The sequence below is a fragment of the Jaculus jaculus genome, chromosome 7, assembly GCF_020740685.1.
Source record: "Jaculus jaculus isolate mJacJac1 chromosome 7, mJacJac1.mat.Y.cur, whole genome shotgun sequence".
Lineage (NCBI taxonomy): Eukaryota > Metazoa > Chordata > Mammalia > Rodentia > Dipodidae > Jaculus > Jaculus jaculus.
The window spans coordinates 74,829,113-74,847,567 of NC_059108.1; positions in this window are offsets into that span (position 1 = coordinate 74,829,113).

Genomic DNA, 18,455 nt, shown 5'->3' on the forward strand with positions numbered 1-18,455 from the left:
CATGGTTTCTAAGCACAGCTCTGATATTGAAAACATGGATCAGTTATTCATGCTATCTGGGGAGATCCAGTTTGACCCCATTCTAGCTTGCATTTTCACAGTTGCTTAGGGTTCCAAGAATAAGTGTTGTAGTTAATAAAGTAGAAGCTGTGTAGATTTTTGTGACCAGATATGTAAACCATAGCATAGTTTCTTGGTCAAAGACATCACAGACTTGCTCATATTCAAAGGGAATCTACAAAGAGACTAGGTTTCAATTGAAAGAACTTTAAATAGTGTTTTAAAAAGTATCAACATGGGATGGATTAAAAAAAAAGGTTATAAGGTAGCTCAAATGATAGCAAGCAGTGAAACATTCCATATGCTTTCTCTATTGGTGTCTCTTGTTAAGCATGAGTTTTATTTATTTAATGAAATAAATGAAAAGGAAAATGATAAATAGCAAAAAGATTAAATCTCTGCCTTCAAATTTTGTGTAGTTTTTATTAAGTAATGTTTTCTTCCTGGGGCTTATATAGGAGGCGGAGATGTGATACATTTTTGACAACCAGAATCAATGACAAGGAAAGGAGCATGGTGGGTGGTGGGGGAGAGGGCAGTGTAGGATTTAACACATGATTTAATGATTTAAAACAAAACAAAACTTCATAACTCAGGATATAATTTCTAAAGATTATACATTGCTGTAAGTGAAAAACTACACTTTTTGCATGCTGGGCTTAAAATGTGCCTTTTGTTTTGTCTTTCCATTTCCTTTCTACTATAAGCATGAAAGGTTATAAATCTTAAAGTAAGACAAGGTAAATTGGCATAGCTATTTAAAGAGAATGAAGGATGAATGGGACAAGAGAATCAATTTAATTACTGAGAATAAATTCTTCAACCTGGTCAAGATTTCTTGCCCTATTTGCTTGAGTGACCTTTGTTACTCCATTGGCATTCTGCTGAGCTATGCAAATTTCCTCAAGTATGCAAAATTAGAACCTTCATCAGTGGCCTTTAAACTTTTTGGGGAAAGACTTGAATAGAACTTGACATGCTAAAGTTTTATCACTTCTATTAGCTAAAATAATGTCAATCCAAGTTGAAGTGGATCCAGTGTTCTTTAAATGAGAGTCAGAGTAGGGTGTATGGATATTCATTTTTGATTAATGTGACAGTTAAAATTGAGACTGTCTTAGAAGCTAAGGAAAATCAGTTGTGAGTCTCAGAGGCATAGGTTTCAGAAATAAGTCAAACTGGAAACACAGCAGAGATACACTTCTATCTTGCATGAGTTAAAGACAGGAGATTGCCTGGTTTACCAATGGACTTCAAGTTTCTCAGCTTGTGTGCATAGATGTGGAAAGCAATGCCTTTGGATAAACTCAATTTTGTGTAAGTTGCTCATTAACATTAATTTACATCATTAACAAACTTAAACTTTTTTATTTTTAATTTTTTTTTCATAAAACAATGCTGTGATTGAGCTCTTATGTGTAAAGCAAGATGCTGGACATAATAGACCAGTATAGTTAAAAAAAAAAAAAAAAGCTGAAGACCTAGAACAAAATGGGTAGTGTTTCTATGATAAAGTGGAGATCTTTTAGATTCACTTTATTTTTTATTTACTTTTATTTTTTAAATTAATTAATTAATTAATTTTTTTTGATGATTTCCATGATTATAAACAATATCCCATGGTAATTCCTTCCTTCCCCCCACTTTCCACTTTGAAACTCCACTCTTCATCATATCCCTGCTCCCTCTCAATCAGTGTTTCTTTTATTTTTATGTCATGATCTTTCCTCCTATTATGATGGGCTTGTGAAGGTAGTGTCAGGCACTGTGAGGTCATGGATATCCAGCCCATTTTGTGTCTGGAGGAGCATGACTTTATTTGAGCTGAGACATCAATTTTTGTCTGGCCTTAGTACTTCAAGTACAGTGCTCATTTTTGTGGAGCTCTATCTTGATCCTGTACATACTGAAACTTGTCAGCCTCCTCAGACAATGAGTTAATTTTCTTATAGTAAATTATGCCTATATATTCTAACTATATCTATAGCACCTGTTCTTATTGTCTCTCTTACTCTAGAGAGCACTAACATACTTATGAAGAAGTTGGGGAAATTATCAGAGTTTTGGTCAAAACACAGGTTATTTTAATAAAATATTCCTTATACTCTGATGAATTTTAATGCCTATCATATGATAGAAACTTTGGCTCAAGACTTAAGCCAACTGATGAGAACTACTATTAACTTCAGAAAACTTGCACCCAAAATGAATGTTCCAGGTTGTTTTTTTTTTTTTTCTTTCACTCATGGAAGTCATGTGTTCAACTGCATAGTGATGAAATAATGCCATGTTATCCATAGTGTGTAGCCTGCTGTTAATGAAGTTATTTTCTTTCTACATTCTTTGGTATCTCATTTTATACACATTTCTTTCTGATCTGTATTTGATTCTGGTGATCCACAGAGTCTGGTTGTTAATGCCTACCTTAGGTTCTATGTTTTCCTTTCACCATACTTAAAATATAAGCATCATTAAAGCAGGAAGGTTGTCTATTTGTATTTTAACATATTCCCAACACCTAAGACAGTGTGTGCAATATTAAAAATATTTAGCTAATAGTTGCTGATTAAATTAATGCACCATACGAGGGACTCTAATTTTATAAGACTATCTTTAATCCGATACTTCTCTTCACTTTTTATGATTAAATATTTCCCCTGGATGTAATGATTATTTAGAAATTTTATGTCTACTTCTTACAGCTAGGAAATTAAGATAAGATTAATGTTTGTTATAATTTCAAAAGCATAAAGACAGGCAAAGAAGCTATTTAAAAGATCCTATGAGGGGAGCAGGGAAACTCCTTAGTGGTTAAGATGTGTGCCTGCAGATGCTAAGGACTCAGGTTCTATCACAACCCAGGTTAGCCAGATATACAAGGTAGTGCCTGGAGGCCTTGACACATCCATTTTCTCTCTCTTTATCTGCATTTCTCTATCTTTTTCAAATAAATAAATAAATAAGTAAAATAAAATAAAAATGTTTTTTAAAAGATCCTATGAAGAATATCTCAGTATATCTGAGCTTCTTAAGTCAATGTTGAATAACCTAAGGATTTAGTACAGCACACAAGAGATGATGGTGGCATTAATGATAAAATGAACTATAAGGACTAAGAGAGAATAGTTTCTTAAATTTAAATCTTGAGATTTAAAGCCATTTCAGACAATGAGCTTAAATAGGGAAATGAATAATAGAATGCATTTTAAGTGTGGATCTGAGAGGTTTTGAATGAAACCTCTGAGACTGAGCATGAAGGTAGTTTAGAATGAAAACAAGGAGTAATGCTGTGGACACAGGCCTTTTGAGGAAACAAAGAAATAAACATGGAAGCATGGATATGTAGTGAGAGATTGCTATGAGAATAAAACTTATAGGTGAGAAAGAGATAGAGCATAAGGGTGAGAATAAGTTTTAAAATGTAGAATGAGGAAAAGAACCAGGCAATAAGAAAGGGGACATAGAGTTTTAGAACATAATTGTGTTATCAAAAGAGACAGGGCAAGACATCATAATTAGAAGTTAGATTCCAGTAGAAATTTAAGGATCATGGAGAAGGAAGATCAAAAATAATATGGGCTGGATAAATTGCTTAGTGGTTAAGGTGCTTTCCTGCATGGCCATAGGAACCAGGTTAAGTTCCCCAGTACCCATGTGAATCAGATGAATAAGGTGGCACATGTGACTGGAGTTCATTTGCAGTGGCTAGAGACCCTGGAATGCACATTCTATCTTTCTTTTTCTACCTATTTCTCTCTCCCTCTCTCTCCAATGAATAAAATATTTAAAAATATATCAATGGTATTTTTCAGAACACTTTGAATTTTGTAAGTATTACCAAAGAATACAGATGACCTGAGGAAGAATAACAAACACTGTAGTAGGCCAGTCTTTAAGTTTCATATAAACACTGCTGAATATACACACAAAATAACATGGACTCCTTGGTGAATCCAAGTAACTACTGTCAAATGATAGCTAACATTTTTTTTAAATTTGATTTATTAGTTTTCTTTTCATCAAATACAGGCAGTTTGGTACCATTGTTTAGGCTCATCTATGATCTACCCCCTCCCATTAGACCCTCCTTGTTGATGTAAATGGGTCGTGCATTGTGGAGTTAGTCCCCAGTTATTGGTATGCTAAATGTCTCTGTAAATCATGACCCAACATGTGACTCTGACATTCTTTCCGCCCCCTCTTCCGCAAAATTTCCCTGAGCCATGTTGGGTTCATTTTTGGTCTGCTTCAGTCCTGAGGTGTTGGGGGCCTCTGAGGCTCTGGATCTCTGATTTGGTAGGAGTTGATTTTTCTCTGCGTTGGTCTCTTTCCCCTTTGTGCTGGTATCCGGTTCACAGGAAAACATCACCCTTGCTTGTTTCACCAATTGTCCTTAGTGTCAGTTGGCCCCCTTTTGAGGTATGTTGTAGCAGCTCTCTCCATAGGATCTGCATCTATCTGAAAAAGAGAAGCAGATTCTCAAACGGAGAGTAAGTTAACACCCAGAAAATTGAAATAACACTTACTTTTTTGATAGACAGTTTGATAGGTGTAGGCCCTCTTGTACCCCATGATTGATGATAGCTTGATATTGTAGAGTGGGCTAGTGTTTGGGTATGCTTCTGACTTGTTTCCCAGCTCCAGCTATGGGTCTAGTACCACTAAGTGGATCAGTTAGCCAAATCAAGAGTAGTTGGTTCCTCACCATGGCTGTGTACCACTATTGCACTTGTGTGGGCATCATGTCAGGTTATTTGTGGCTAATTAGATTAGACAATGAGTTGCTTGAACATATATTGGTCATTTCCCCCAATCGCCCATGTAGCGCCTTCTGGCACTAGACACGCTGACTGTCTGGGGACTGACTCTCACCTGGCTTCCAGCCATGCCTTCTGATTTTGCATATCAGCTGCATATGGAGTCTTCAGCAATAGGGTCTTACCACTGGCCTTTGGTGGGTCATCAAGTACTCTGAAAGAAGTCTGTCATTGTTTTGGGAAACCTTGTAGGTTTCTCTGATCAAAAGCTCATTATGGATGATAACCCTAAGTTGGAAGTGGGGGTTACAGGTCAGTGCCCACTAATAAATTGAGGAAAAACATAACTAATGTACAAGAGTTAGAGAGGAGAGAGATAGAGGTGAGAGGGGGAGAGGGAGGGAGGAAAGATGTAGAAGATTTAAGTTAGTCTTGCTCCTACCCTCTCCAGTGTCTTGTGGTTCAGGTGTTTCCTGTAAAGGTCTAGTGAAGGTTCAGCCATATGGTCTGACTTTTAGGAAGTAGAATTTTATGGTACCAATGCCGTTTGTGTCCAGATTACGGTTTTCCACCCTTCGATGTCCTCCCTGTTTCCTTCCATCCTATTGTCTAGTCCATGAGGTGCTTGCTGAGTATGTAAGATATCTTGGGGAGATTCAGGTTAGGTGCTATAGATGAGTGAGACTATGTGGCGATTTTTTTCTGTGATTGGGTAAGTTCACTGAGAATGATCTGTTCCACATTCAACCATTTTTACTCAAATTTCTTTGTGTCGTGTTTGCTTACTGCTGTATAGAATTCCATTGTGTAGATATACCACATCTTTGTTATCCATTCTTCTAATGATGCATATCTGAGTTGATTCCAGCTTTTAGCTATTACGAATTGAGCTGCTACAAACATGGTTGAGCAAATCTCTCTGGCCTTTGGTTTGAAGGTTTTAGGGTCGATGCCCAGGAAGGGTATAACCGGGTCTGTTGGCATTTCTATACTCAGCTTTTTTAGGAGTCTCCATATTGCTTTCCAGAGTGGTTGTACCATCCTGTATTCCCAACAACAGTGAATGAGTGTCCCTGCTTCTCCACATCCTAGCCAGCATTTATTTTCATTTGACTTTTTGATGTTGGCTATCCTTATTGGGGTAAGGTGGAATCTCATAGTTGTTTTAATTTCATTTCTCTGATGATTAGGGATGATGAACATTTTCTTAAGTGTGTGTTTGCAATTTGTATTTCTCACTCTGTGAATTGCCTGTTCAACTCTACACCCCATTTTTTTTTAATTTTTATTTATTTATTTATTTGAGAGCGACATACACAGAGAGAAAGACAGATAGAGGAAGAGAGAGGGAATGGGCACGCCAGGGCTTCCAGCCTCTGCAAACGAACTCCAGACGCATGCGCCCCCTTGTGCATCTGGCTAACGTGGGACCTGGGGAACCGAGCCTCGAACCGGGGTCCATAGGCTTCACAGGCAAGAGCTTAACCGCCAAGCCATCTCTCCAGCCCTACACCCCATTTTGTGAGTGGGGTATTTGTCTTCTTATTGTTTAGAATTTTGAGTTCTTTGTAAATTCTAGAAATAAGGCCTCTATCAGTTGGATAACCTGCAAATATTTTCTCCCACTCTGTGGGTATTCTATTGGCTTTGCTTATTATATGCTTATCTGCAAAGAAACTCTTCAGTTTCAAGTGATCCCATTGGTTGAGTGACTGTTTAAGAACTTGAGCCACTGGGGTTTTGTTCAGGAAGTCTTTTTCCATTCCTATATCATGGAAAGTACCTCCTAAATTTTCTTCCAGTAGTATTTGAGTTTCTGGTCTTATGTTGAGGTCTTTGATCCATTTGGATTTGAGTGTAGTGCATGGTGAAATGTGTGGGTCAAGTTTTAGTTTCCTGCATGTGGTTATCCAGTTTGTCCAGCACCATTTGTTGAAGACGCTATCTTTTTTCCAGTCTATATTGTTTGAGCCTTTGTCGAATATCAAGTAGCTATAGTTGCTTGGCCCAAAATCCGGGTCCTCAAGTCTATTCCATTGGTCTATCCTCCTGTTTTTATGCCAGTACCATGCTGTTTTTATTACTATGGCTTTGTAGTATAGCTTTAGATCAGGTATTGTGATGCCACCAGAGGTATTTCTTTTGCTGAGGATATGTTTGGATATGTGAGGCCTTCTGCTTTTCCATATGAAATTTGAGAACATTTTTTCTATCTCTGTGAAGAACACTGTAGGGATTTTAATTGGAATTGTGTTAAATCTATATATTGCCTTTGGTAGGATTGCCATCTTCAGAATGTTAATTCTGCCTATACAGGAGCATGGGAGGTCCTTACATCTTCTCAAGTCCTCCTCAATTTCTTTTTTGAGAGTTTTTATATTTTCATTTTATAGATCTTTTATTTCCTTGGTTAATGTTATTCCAAGGTATTTTTATTGTTGTTGTTGCTATTGAAAATGGGACTATGTCCTTTATTTCTTTTTCTGTGTCTTTGTCATTTGCATACAGAAATGCTACCAATTTTTGTGCATTGATTTTGTATCCTGCTACTTTGCTATAGGAATTAATCACCTTCAGGAGTTTAGGGATGGAGTGTCTCGGGTCTCTTACATATACAATCATGTCATCAGCGAATAGAGCTAACGTAACTTCTTCCTTTCCAAATTGTATCCCTTTTATTTCCTTGTCCGTTCTTATTGCTTGGGCTAGGACTTCCAGAACTATATTGAAAAGCAGAGGTGAGAGAGGACATCCCTGTCTTGTTCCTGATGTCAATGGGAATTCCTCCAATCTCTCTCCATTAAGTATTATTTGGGCCTTTAGAGCTTTGTATATTGCCTTTATTATGTTAAGATGTGGACCAGCCATGCCGATTCTCTCCAATGTTTTGATCATTAAGTGATGTTGTATCTTGTCAAAGGCCTTTTCTGCATCTATCGAAATGATCATGTGGTTTTTCTGTTTAAGCTTGTTTATGTGGTGAATTACATTGACAGATTTTCATATGTTGAACCACCCTTGTGTTCCTGGGATAAATCCCACTTGGTCAAGGTGGATAATGCTTTTGATGTGTTGTTGGATTTGGTTTGTGAGTATTTTGTTGAGGATCTTTGCATCTATGTTCATTAGGGAAATAGTCCGGTAGTTTTCTTTTCTTGTGGCATCTCTGCCTGGTTTTGGGATTAGGGTGATCCTAGCTTCATAGAAGTAGTTGGGTAGCTTTCCCTGTTCTTCAATGGTGTTGGACAGTTTTAGAAAGATTGGTGTTAATCTTCCATGAAGGTTTGATAACATTCGGCAGGGAATCCATCTGGTCCTGGACTCTTCTTTTTTGGGAGGTTTTTTATTACTTTTTCAATCTCCGTGTATGTGATGGGTTCATTGAGGTGATTAATCTGCTCTGAGTTCAGCTTTGGTAGAGGATATGCATCCATGAATTTATCCATCTCCTCCTCATTTTCCAGTTTTGTGGAGTAGAGGTTTTGGAAATAAGTCCTGATGATTCTGCCGATTTCTTATGTCTGTTGTGATCTCTCCTTTTTCATTTTGAATTTTGTTAATTTGGAGTCTCTCCTTTTTTTGCTTGATCAAATTGGCCAGAGGTTTGTCAATCTTGTTTATTTTTTCACAGAACCAGCTCTTTGTTTTGGCCATGGCCTTAAATGTTTCCTTGGTTTCCAATTCATTAATTTCTGCTCTGATTTTAATTATTTCTTTCCTCTGGAGCTCTTTGGGTTAGATTTTTCTTGTTTTTCCAATGCCTTTAGGTGGATGGTTAGGCTATTGATTTGGGATCTTTCTGTCTTTTTTATGAAGGCATTGAGTGCTATGAATTTTCCCCTGAGGACTGCCTTCATTGTGTCCCATAAGTTTTGGTATGATGTGTTCTCATTGTCATTCAATTCCAGGAATTTTGCAATTTCCTTTTTTATTTCATCCACTATCCATTTATTGTTTAAGAGTGTGCTATTCAGTTTCCAGTTGCCATTGGGGTTCTTGTTGGTTTTTTTGTTGTTGATTTCTAGGAATATAGCATTATGATCTGCTATCATGCAGGGAATTACGTCGATTTTCCTCAATATTTGGAGGCAGTCTTTGTGACCCAGTATATGGTCTATTTTAGAGAATGTTCCATGGGCCACTGAGAAGAATATGTAGTCTGTGAATTTGGGATGGAAAGTTCTGTAGATGTCTGTTAGGTCTAAGTGCTCTATGGTTTTGTTGAGCTCTCTTACTTCCTTGTTGAGCTTCTGTTTGGATGATCTGTCTACTACTGATAATGGTATGTTAAAGTCCCCAGCTATGATGGGTTTGGTGGTTATTTCTGTTTTATTGTCAAGTAGGTTTTGTTTTATGAACTGTGGTGCCCCTGTGTTTGGTGCATACAGATTTATGATTGTAATATCCTCTCGATGGATTGTTCCTTTTATAAGTAGGAAGTAGCCTTCCTTGTCTTTTTTGATTGTTTTTGGTTTGAAGTCAATTTTATCTGATATTAATATAGCTACACCTGCTTGTTTCTTATTTCCATTTGCTTGGAATATTGTTTTCCACCCTTTCACCCTGAGGAGGTTTCTTTCTTTACTGGTAAGGTGGGTTTCTTGAAGGCAGCAGATTGAGGGGTCTAATTTTTTGATCCACCCTGTTAGCTTGTGTCTCTTGATGGGTGAATTAAGGGCATTAATAATTAGGGTGATGACTGTGAGATTTGATTTGATCCCTGCCATGTTGTGGTGTTAGAGGTGTGTTGGCATTTCCATGGAGTTTAGCATTTTCTCTGTCTACTCTGGGTTTGGTTGCTGTGATCTGCTTCATGTAGGCATTTCTGTTTGGTTATTTGTTTGTTCTCTGTGGAGAATTTCCTGGAATACTTTCCGTAGGTTTGGTTTTGTGTTCATATCATTGTAAAGCTGAGTTTTCTCATGGAAAGTATTCCTTTCAACATCTATTATAAGGGAGACTTTTGCTGGGTAGAGTAGTTTGGGTTGGAAGCCATAGTTTCTTAGAGTTTGGAGGGTTTCATTACAGGCCCTTCTAGATTTCAGGGTTTCCACTGAGAAGTCTGAAGTAATTCTTATGGGGTTTCCTTTGAAAGTGATGTGCTGTTTTCCCCTAGCTGCTTTTATGATTTTCTCTTTGTTGTCAATGTTTAATGTCTTAATGGTAATATGTCTTGGTGAGTTTCTCCCTGGGTCTAGTCTGTTAGGAGTTCTGTTTGCTTCTTCTATCTTGATTGGCCTTTCTTTTAAGAGACGGGGGAAGTTTTCTTCAATTATTGTTTTAAATAAGTTCTCCATGCCTTTGGTCTGAAATTCTTCTCCTTCTTGTATTCCAATGATTCTGATATTAGGACGTTTAAGTGTATCCCACAATTCTCTCATGTTCTGTTCCCAGGAACTTTTGAATGTACTGAAATTTTTGAACTCTCGAACTGTTTCTTCCATCCTGTGTTCCAGATCAGAGTTTCTATCTTCCACTTCACTGACTCTATTCTTGAGGGCCTCTAGTGAGTTTTGGACTTGTTCAACTAAGTTTGCATTTTCTACTACTTTCCTATGTATCACTTCCATCGCTCTGTCCAGCTCCCTTTTCGCCTCATTTTCTTATTTTCTTGATGATTCTTGGAAATCATCCTTGCATTTATTTATGTTTTCATTTAGTGTGGCCAGCTGATTTTTAGGGTCCTGGTTTTTTTTTTTTTTCACTCTCCCTCAACTCTCTTAGCTCTCTTTGAATTCCTTCCAGTGTCTTATCATATTGCTCTAGCTTAGTGATGGTAGCATCCACATGATTATCTGTCCTTTGTGGCTTTCCTGCCAGTTCTAGCAGTAGGTTGGTCAGGGTTGCATTGTTCATAGCTTCCACTTGATGTTCTGATCCTAAATACTCTTCTGTGTTCTGGTTAGATGTAATCCTTGTTGGTCTGGGTGATCTGTCTGGATTTTCTTGCATTTTATTTTTTATGTTATTTCTTTTGTTCTGTGGTCTACCCATGTCAGTATATGGGCAGGTAGGTGGGTGGAGCAGCCTGAGATCTAGTTTAATGGGAATCCAAGGCAGCCTGGGGCAGTTACAAGTAGCCTGGGTTTTTGCTCTCTCTTTCCAAGGCCGCCTATCTATAGCCTGACAGGGGCGCCAATGTTGCCTGAATTCTGACCCATTAATGCTGCAAAGCTGGCTGCCTTCTAGTTTGGAAGCAGACTGAGGCAGCAAGCCCTGATGCTTCCCAATCTCTGGCTGGGATTACTGGGACCTGCAAACTGTCTGAGCTCTCCCACCTCAGGGGAGTGGGGGATGGGTAGCGATGGACTGGTAGGGGATAGTACCTGAGCTGGCGCTAGTGACTCAGTGTGGACTTGTGTGGCCCTTGCTATGGGACTGGGCCTGCTGCACGTGCAATTGTAGTGCAGAGGCAGCTGATGCAGGCATGGGATCAGGACACAGCAGAGGCTCGCTGGCAGGCAAGCGATCGGAGCACAGCAGCATGGGTCTGGCAGCAGCTTAATCAAGGCAGAGGTGGAACCTGCGAGTGTGGGAACCGAGCATGGCGTGACTGGCCAACACACATGATCAGAGCACAAAGGCGGAGATCCCCGCGTGTCAGCACAGCAGGTTGGCAGGCGCGTGATGGGCTGGCAGTTGCGCGAATAGAGCACAGCAGCACTGCGCAGGGCGCAGGGCACAGGGTGGGGGCGCAGGGCGCGGTGCACGGTGGCTGTATGTGTGGGGGTAAACTACCCACTCGAGGGGGGATGCGTGCTTCCCTGTTTTTCTCCACTCTGTGCCATGCCACTGGCAAGAAGACCCTGATAACCCTTAATTTCTTGCCTTTCTTTGCCCTGGGAGCACGGGGAGTGTGGGGCGCGTGGGTGGTGCGGGTAGCACCAGGGCTGGGGCATGCGCACCGGGGAGCACCGGGTTGTGTTGGGGGGCACTGGGCACGGGGCATGGCAGGGCACGGGGTGAGGGGATGTGTGCTTCCCTGTTGTTCCCCACTCTGTGCCCTCCCACTGGCAAAATGACCCTGTTAGCCCTTAATTTCTTGCCTTTTTCTCCCTCATATCTGGATTGTAGCTAGTTGTTCACCATCTTGGCCGGAAGTCCCGATAGCTAATATTTTTATTATTCATTTATTTCTTTACTTTATATGTATATATTTTATTGACAGGAAACAAACCATGATATTTCCTTTCCCTCCCCCTCTTCCCCCTGTATAACTCTGCTCTCCATCATATCCCCTCCCTCTCCCCATTAGTCTCTCTTTTAATTTGATATCATCACCTCTTTCTCCTATTATGACGGTCTTGTGTAGGTATTGCTAAGTACTATAAGGTCATGGATATCAAGGACAGTTTCTGTCCAGACAGTTGTATGTAAGGAGTGGTATCCTTCCTATGGCTCTTACATTCTTTCTGCAATGTCATCTGCAATGAACCTTGATCCGTGGAGGGTATGAGATATTGCAATGCTGGACATTCCTCTGTCCCTTCTTCTCAGCACTATGTTGCCTTTTGGGTCATCCCAGTGGTCATTGCCATCTGAAAAGAGAAGCTTCTCTAACCAGAAGTGAGAGTAGCATTAATATATAATATGAACATTGAGTGTAGTGCTTTCAGGGCAATTTGGTGAGAGTAATATATGCATTTATCCAGACAAGAGCAGGCTTTATACCCCTAAGGCTCATGGCCTCCCCTGCCATAGGCTTTAGATTAGGGTTTCTGTACCAGGCATGTATTCCCTCCCACCGAGTGGGACTTCAGTCCAACAAAAGAGCAGTTGGTTTCCTCCAGAGCAGACATGCCACTTTTGCACTAGTTCAGTCATTTGGCCTCTCTGGCCAAACTTCAGGCTACCAATGTTTACTATTTTCACCACTGATGACTTCTGTCTCCCATAAGACTGCATACAGTGCAGCTTTTTCCAGCTCTCAGTTGGCTGGTCTACAGGGAAAAGGTTTTCTACTTAGCACCAGCTTGTTTTCTCAGTGACTTTACTGCTGAGGCAAGGTCTTGCCATCTCTTTCTTATTGGAAAACAAGTGCTTTGGCAATACCCTATAATGTTTTGGAGGTAACAAGGATCTCCCTGGCCAACAACTCACTGGAAGGCATCCCATTCCTGGCATTGAAAATTTTCTAGTAACAATCTATGGCTTCAGGACGTGCCATTATTCAACAAAGTAGATTTTCACATGTCTTATTCAAAATAACTTAAATTTTGATGGGCCCTCCCTCCACCCCCAACTCTTCTTTAATACAATGTCTTCCCCTTGCTTAGGCCTTTCCCCTACCTGTAATCTGTTCTTCTACTTACATATATACAATACCATTCCCTTAAGATGTTGCCTTTCCTCCTTCCCTTATAGACTTTTCTAGCTTATGGGCCTCTGCTACTGATTTTTGGTTCTAGCTCGAACACAAGTCTATACATTTTTAGCTAGGATCCACATATGAGAGAGAACATGTGGCATTTGGCTTTCTTTCTGGGCCTGGGTTACCTCACTAAGTAAAATTGTTTCCAGATCCATCTATTTCCCTGCAAATTTCATAATTTCATTTTTGTCTACTCCTGAATAGAACTCCATTGTGTAAATGTACCATGTCTTTATTATCCATTTATCTGTGGATGGACATCTAGGCTGGTTCCATTTCCTACCTATTGTGAATAAAGCAGCAATAAACATGGAAAAGTCATTAGGATATATGCCTTGGAGTGCTATAGCTGGATTTATATGGTAAACCTGTTTTTAGCTATCTCAAGAACTTCCACACTGATTTCCACAATGGCTGTACCAGATTACATTACCAGTGACAGTGTAGAAGTGTTCCCCTTTTACCACATCTTCACCAACATGTATTGTCATTTGTTTTCTTGATGGTAGCCATTCTGACTGGAGAGAAATAGAATCTCAAGGTAGTTTTAATTGGCATTTTCCTGATGGTTAAGGATGTAGAAGACTTTTTTTAGATGTTTATATGCCATCTGTATTTCTTCCAGGGAAAACTCTATTTAGTTATGAAGCCCATTTTTTAATTGGGTTGTTTGATTTCTTATTCTGCTTTTTGAGTTCTTTATATATTCTGGATATTAATTCTCTGTCAGATGTGTAACTGGCAAAGATTTTCTCCCATTTTGTAGGTTGTCTTCTTGCTCTATTCACAGCTTCCTTTGCTGTACAAAACCTTTGTAATTTCATGAGATCCCAGTAGTTGATTAGTGGTTTTATGTTCTGAGCAATATTCAGAAAGTCATTGACTATGCCACTATGTTGAAGGATTTCCCCTACCTTTTCCTCTAGCAATTTCAGAGTTTCAGGTCTGATATTAAGGTCCCTGATCCATTTGGATTTAATTCTTGTGCATGAAGAAACAAAAGCATCTATTTTCATCTTTCTATATATAGATATCCAGACTTCCATCACCACTTGTTGAAGATGTCTTTTTTTCCAATGAATATTTTTGACATTTGTCAAAAATCAGATGGCTATAGCTGCCTGGATTAACATCTAGGTCCTCTATACTCTCCCATTGATATACATGTCTGTCTATGTGCCAAAGCCATGTTGTTTTTGGTACCATAGCTTTGTTATATAGCTTAAAATCAGGTATGGTGATGCCACCAGCCTTATTTTTGTTTCTCATAATTGTTTTGGCTATTTTAGGATTTTGTGCTTCATTTGAATTTTAGGATTTTTTTTCTATTTCTGTGAAGAATACCATTGGAATTTTAATGGGGATTTCAGCAAATGTGTAGATTGTTTTTGGTAAGATTGACATTTTCACAATATAAATTCTTCCAATCCAAGGACATGGGATGTTGTTTCATTTCCTTTTGTCTTCTGCAATTTCTCACTTGAATATTTTAAAGTTCTCATTGTAGATATCCTTCACTTCCTTAGTTAAACTTATTCCAAGGTACCTTATTTATTTATTTAGAGGCAATTGTGAATGGGAGAGATTCCCTGATTTCATTCTCAGCATGTTTGTTGTTATTATACAGGAAATGTACTGATTTCTGTGTATTTATTTTGTATCCTACTACATTGCTAAAGGTGTTTTTCAGCTCTAACAGTTGCTCGTAGAGTCTCTAGGGTCTTTTATTTGCAGAATCATATCATCTGCAAATAATGATAACTTTATCTCTTCCTTTCCAATTTGTATCCCTTTTATGAGTGTCTCTTGCCTTATTGCTATAGCTAAGACTTCTAGTACTATACTAAACAAAAGTGGGGACCATGGACACCCTTGTTTTGTTCCTGAATTTAGTGGAACACCTTCACATTTTTCACCATGTAGTATTATGATGACTGTAGGTTTATCATAAATAGCTTTTATTATGTTGAGATGTTACTTCTATTCCCAGTTTCTGTAATACTTTACCGTGAAAGAATATTGGATTTTGTCAAATGCCTTTTCTGCATCTATTAAGATAATCATGTGATTTTTGTCCTTTAGACCATTTATTACTTTTATTGACTTGCATAGGTTTAACCATCCCTGCATCCCTGGGATAAATCCAACTTGGTTGAGGTGAATAATATTTTTGATATATTCTTGTATTCTGTTTGACAATATTTTGTTCAGTTTTTGCATCTATGTTCATGAAGGAAATTGGTCTGTACTTTGTTTGTATGGTTTGGTATAAGGGCGATGCTGGCTTCATAGAAGTATTTTGGTAGAATTCCTTCCTTTTCTATTTTATGGAAAATTTTGAGATTCAGTGTTGTCAGTTCTTCCCTGAAGGTCTGGTAAATTTCACAAGTGAATCCATCTGGGCCAGGATTTTTTTTTTAGTTGGAAGACTTTTTATAACTTCTTAGATACCTGTACTTGTTATAGGTCTATTTAGGTGGTTTATCTCATCTTGATTTAATTTTGGTAGGTCAAATAAATAAAGGAAAACATTGATTTCTTTCTGATTTTCAAACTTAGAGGCATATAAATTCTTAAACTACGTCCTTATAATTTTAAGAATTTCTTTGGTATTTGTTATAATGGTACTTTTTCATCTTGAATTTTATAAATTGTTTTCTCTTTCTTCTTGTCAGATTTGCTAAGGATTTATCAATCTTGTTTATCTTTTCAAAGAACCAACTCTTTGTTTCACTGATTCTTTTTTTTTAGTTGGTTTCTATTTAATTAATTTTTCCCCTACTCTTTATTATTTCTTCCTGTCTGTTAACTTTTTTGTTTGCCTTATTCTTCTACTTCCAAGACCTTAAGGTGCAGCATTAAATTGTTTACCTGTGTACTATCTAATTTCTGGGTTATTTTTTTTTAAGTTCAGATATTTTTCCTTTTTCAAGGTAAGGGCTCACTCTAGCTCAGGCTGATCTGGAATTCACTCTGTAGTCCTAGGGTGGCCTTGAACTCATGGCAATCCTCCTACCTCTGCCTCCCAAGTGCTGGGATTAAAGGCATGTGCCACCATGCCCGGCTTAGATGTTTTTCATTTTTTATCATTAGATATGGACATATTTTGTATGTAAACATCACATGTTGGTACCATCCTTTACCTCCTCCCTACCCCTTTTCTGAAGAAGCCTTTCACATTGGGGATGTAATTAAACCCCATGGGGATTGTGGGTCACTTTTTATGGAGGCAACCTTCAGTTGTGGGGGAGAGGCAATGTCTCTGTGAAAGATGTCCCAATTCGTGGCTCTAACCATCTTTCCGCCCACTCTTCTGCAAAATTCCCTGAGCCATGCTGAGAGCATTTAAGTCTACTTCAGTGATGGGCACTTAGGAACATCTAGATGTCTTATTTGTATCTTTCTCATTATCTTTCTCCATCATATTGTGCTGATATCAGTTTAACTAAGAAAGCAGCATTCTGGCTCATTTCCCCAGATCTTCTGTGGTTTCAGCTGGGGCTAGGGTGGAGTGTGCTCGGTCATTTATCTCAAGTCCAAAAGCCATCTGAGAAATAGAAGCAGGTTATCTAATTTCTTAATATAGGCACCTAGAGCTACAAATTAATCTTTTAGGACTGCCTTCATTGTGTCCCAAAGGTTTGGCATGTTGTATTGTCATCATCATTTGATTTTATGAATTTATTGATTTCCTGTTTGATATCTTCAATGACCCACTTATCATTCAATATTGCACTGTTTTGTCTCCATGAATTTCTGTATGCTCTGTAGCTTTTCTTATTGCTGATTTGTAGTTTTATTCCATTGTGTTAAGAAAGAGTACAAGGGATTATTTCAATTTTCCTGCATTTATTGAGATTTGCTTTGTGTCCTAATATATGGTCTATTTTAGAGAATGTTCCATGTGCTGCTGAGAAAAATATATATTCTGCAGCATTTGGATGGAATGCTGTGTAGATATTTGGTAGGTCCATTTGTTCCATGACATCCTTTAATTAAGATGTCTCTTTGTTTATTTTTTTCTGGGACCTGTCAATTGATGAAAGTGAGGTATTGAAGTCACCTACTATAATTGTGTTTGATGTTATCTGTGACCTTAATTCTAATAGTGTTTGATGAAACTGGGAGCCCCATGTTAGGTGCATATATGTTTAGGATTGCAATGTCCTCCTGTTGGAGTTTTCTTTAATCAGTATAAAATGACCTTCTTTATTTTGCTTCACTAATGTTGGTTTGAAATTTATCGTGTCAGATATTAGGATAGCAACCCCTGCTTGTTTCTGAGGCCCATTTGCTTGAAATACTGTTTACCATCCTTTCACCTTAAGACAGTGTTTTATTGAAATATGAGTTTCCTGGAGGCAACAGATGGTAGGATTCTGCCTTTTAATCTAGTCTGCAAGCCTGTGTCTTTTGGTTTGGAGCATTGAGGCCATTGATATTAAGAGTTATTATTGAAAAGTATGTATTTATTCTCCCCATCCTTATTTTGCAACGTTTCCTGTTTTCTCTTTACTTACTTGTTTTAACTGTTATTTGAATGTAGTTTATTTTTCCTATTTCCTCTGGTGTGTGTTTTGCTTTCTCTTCAGTATGAAGAATTCTTTCAAGTATTTTCTGTAGAGCTGGTTTAGTTATCATAAATTCCTCTAGCCTGTTTTTGTTGTGTAATATCCTTCTTTCTCCATTAACTTGAATTGATAGCTTTTCAGGATAAAGTAATCTTGTTTGATGGTTGTTATCTTTCAGAGCTTTGAACACATCATTCCAAGCCCTTCTGGCTTTTAAAGTTCGTGTTGAGTAATTAGTTGTTATTTTGATGGGCTTGCCTTTGTAGGTGACTTGCTTTTTACTCTCTAACTGCTTTCAATATATTTTCTTTCATTTGTGTGTTTAGTAGTTTAATTATAACATGGTGAGGAGAGGTTCTTTCCAGGTTTTGTCTGTTTGGTGTTCTAAAAGCTTTTTGTATCTGCATAGGCATTCTTTTCCAATGTGGGGAAATTTTCCTTCTATGATTTTGTTGAAAATACCTAATAAGCCTCTAGATTGAAATTCTTCTCCTTCTGTTATACCCTGAATTCTTATGTTTGAACTTTTCATAGTGTCCAAGATATATCAAAATTCCAATTCATACCTTCCTATTAGCTTGTCTTTCTCTTTGTTGGACTATATATATTAAGTCTGCCACCTGGCCTTTTAGTTTAGATATTCTGTTCTCTCCTTCATCCATTCTACTGGTGACACTTTACATAGTTTTTTTTTTT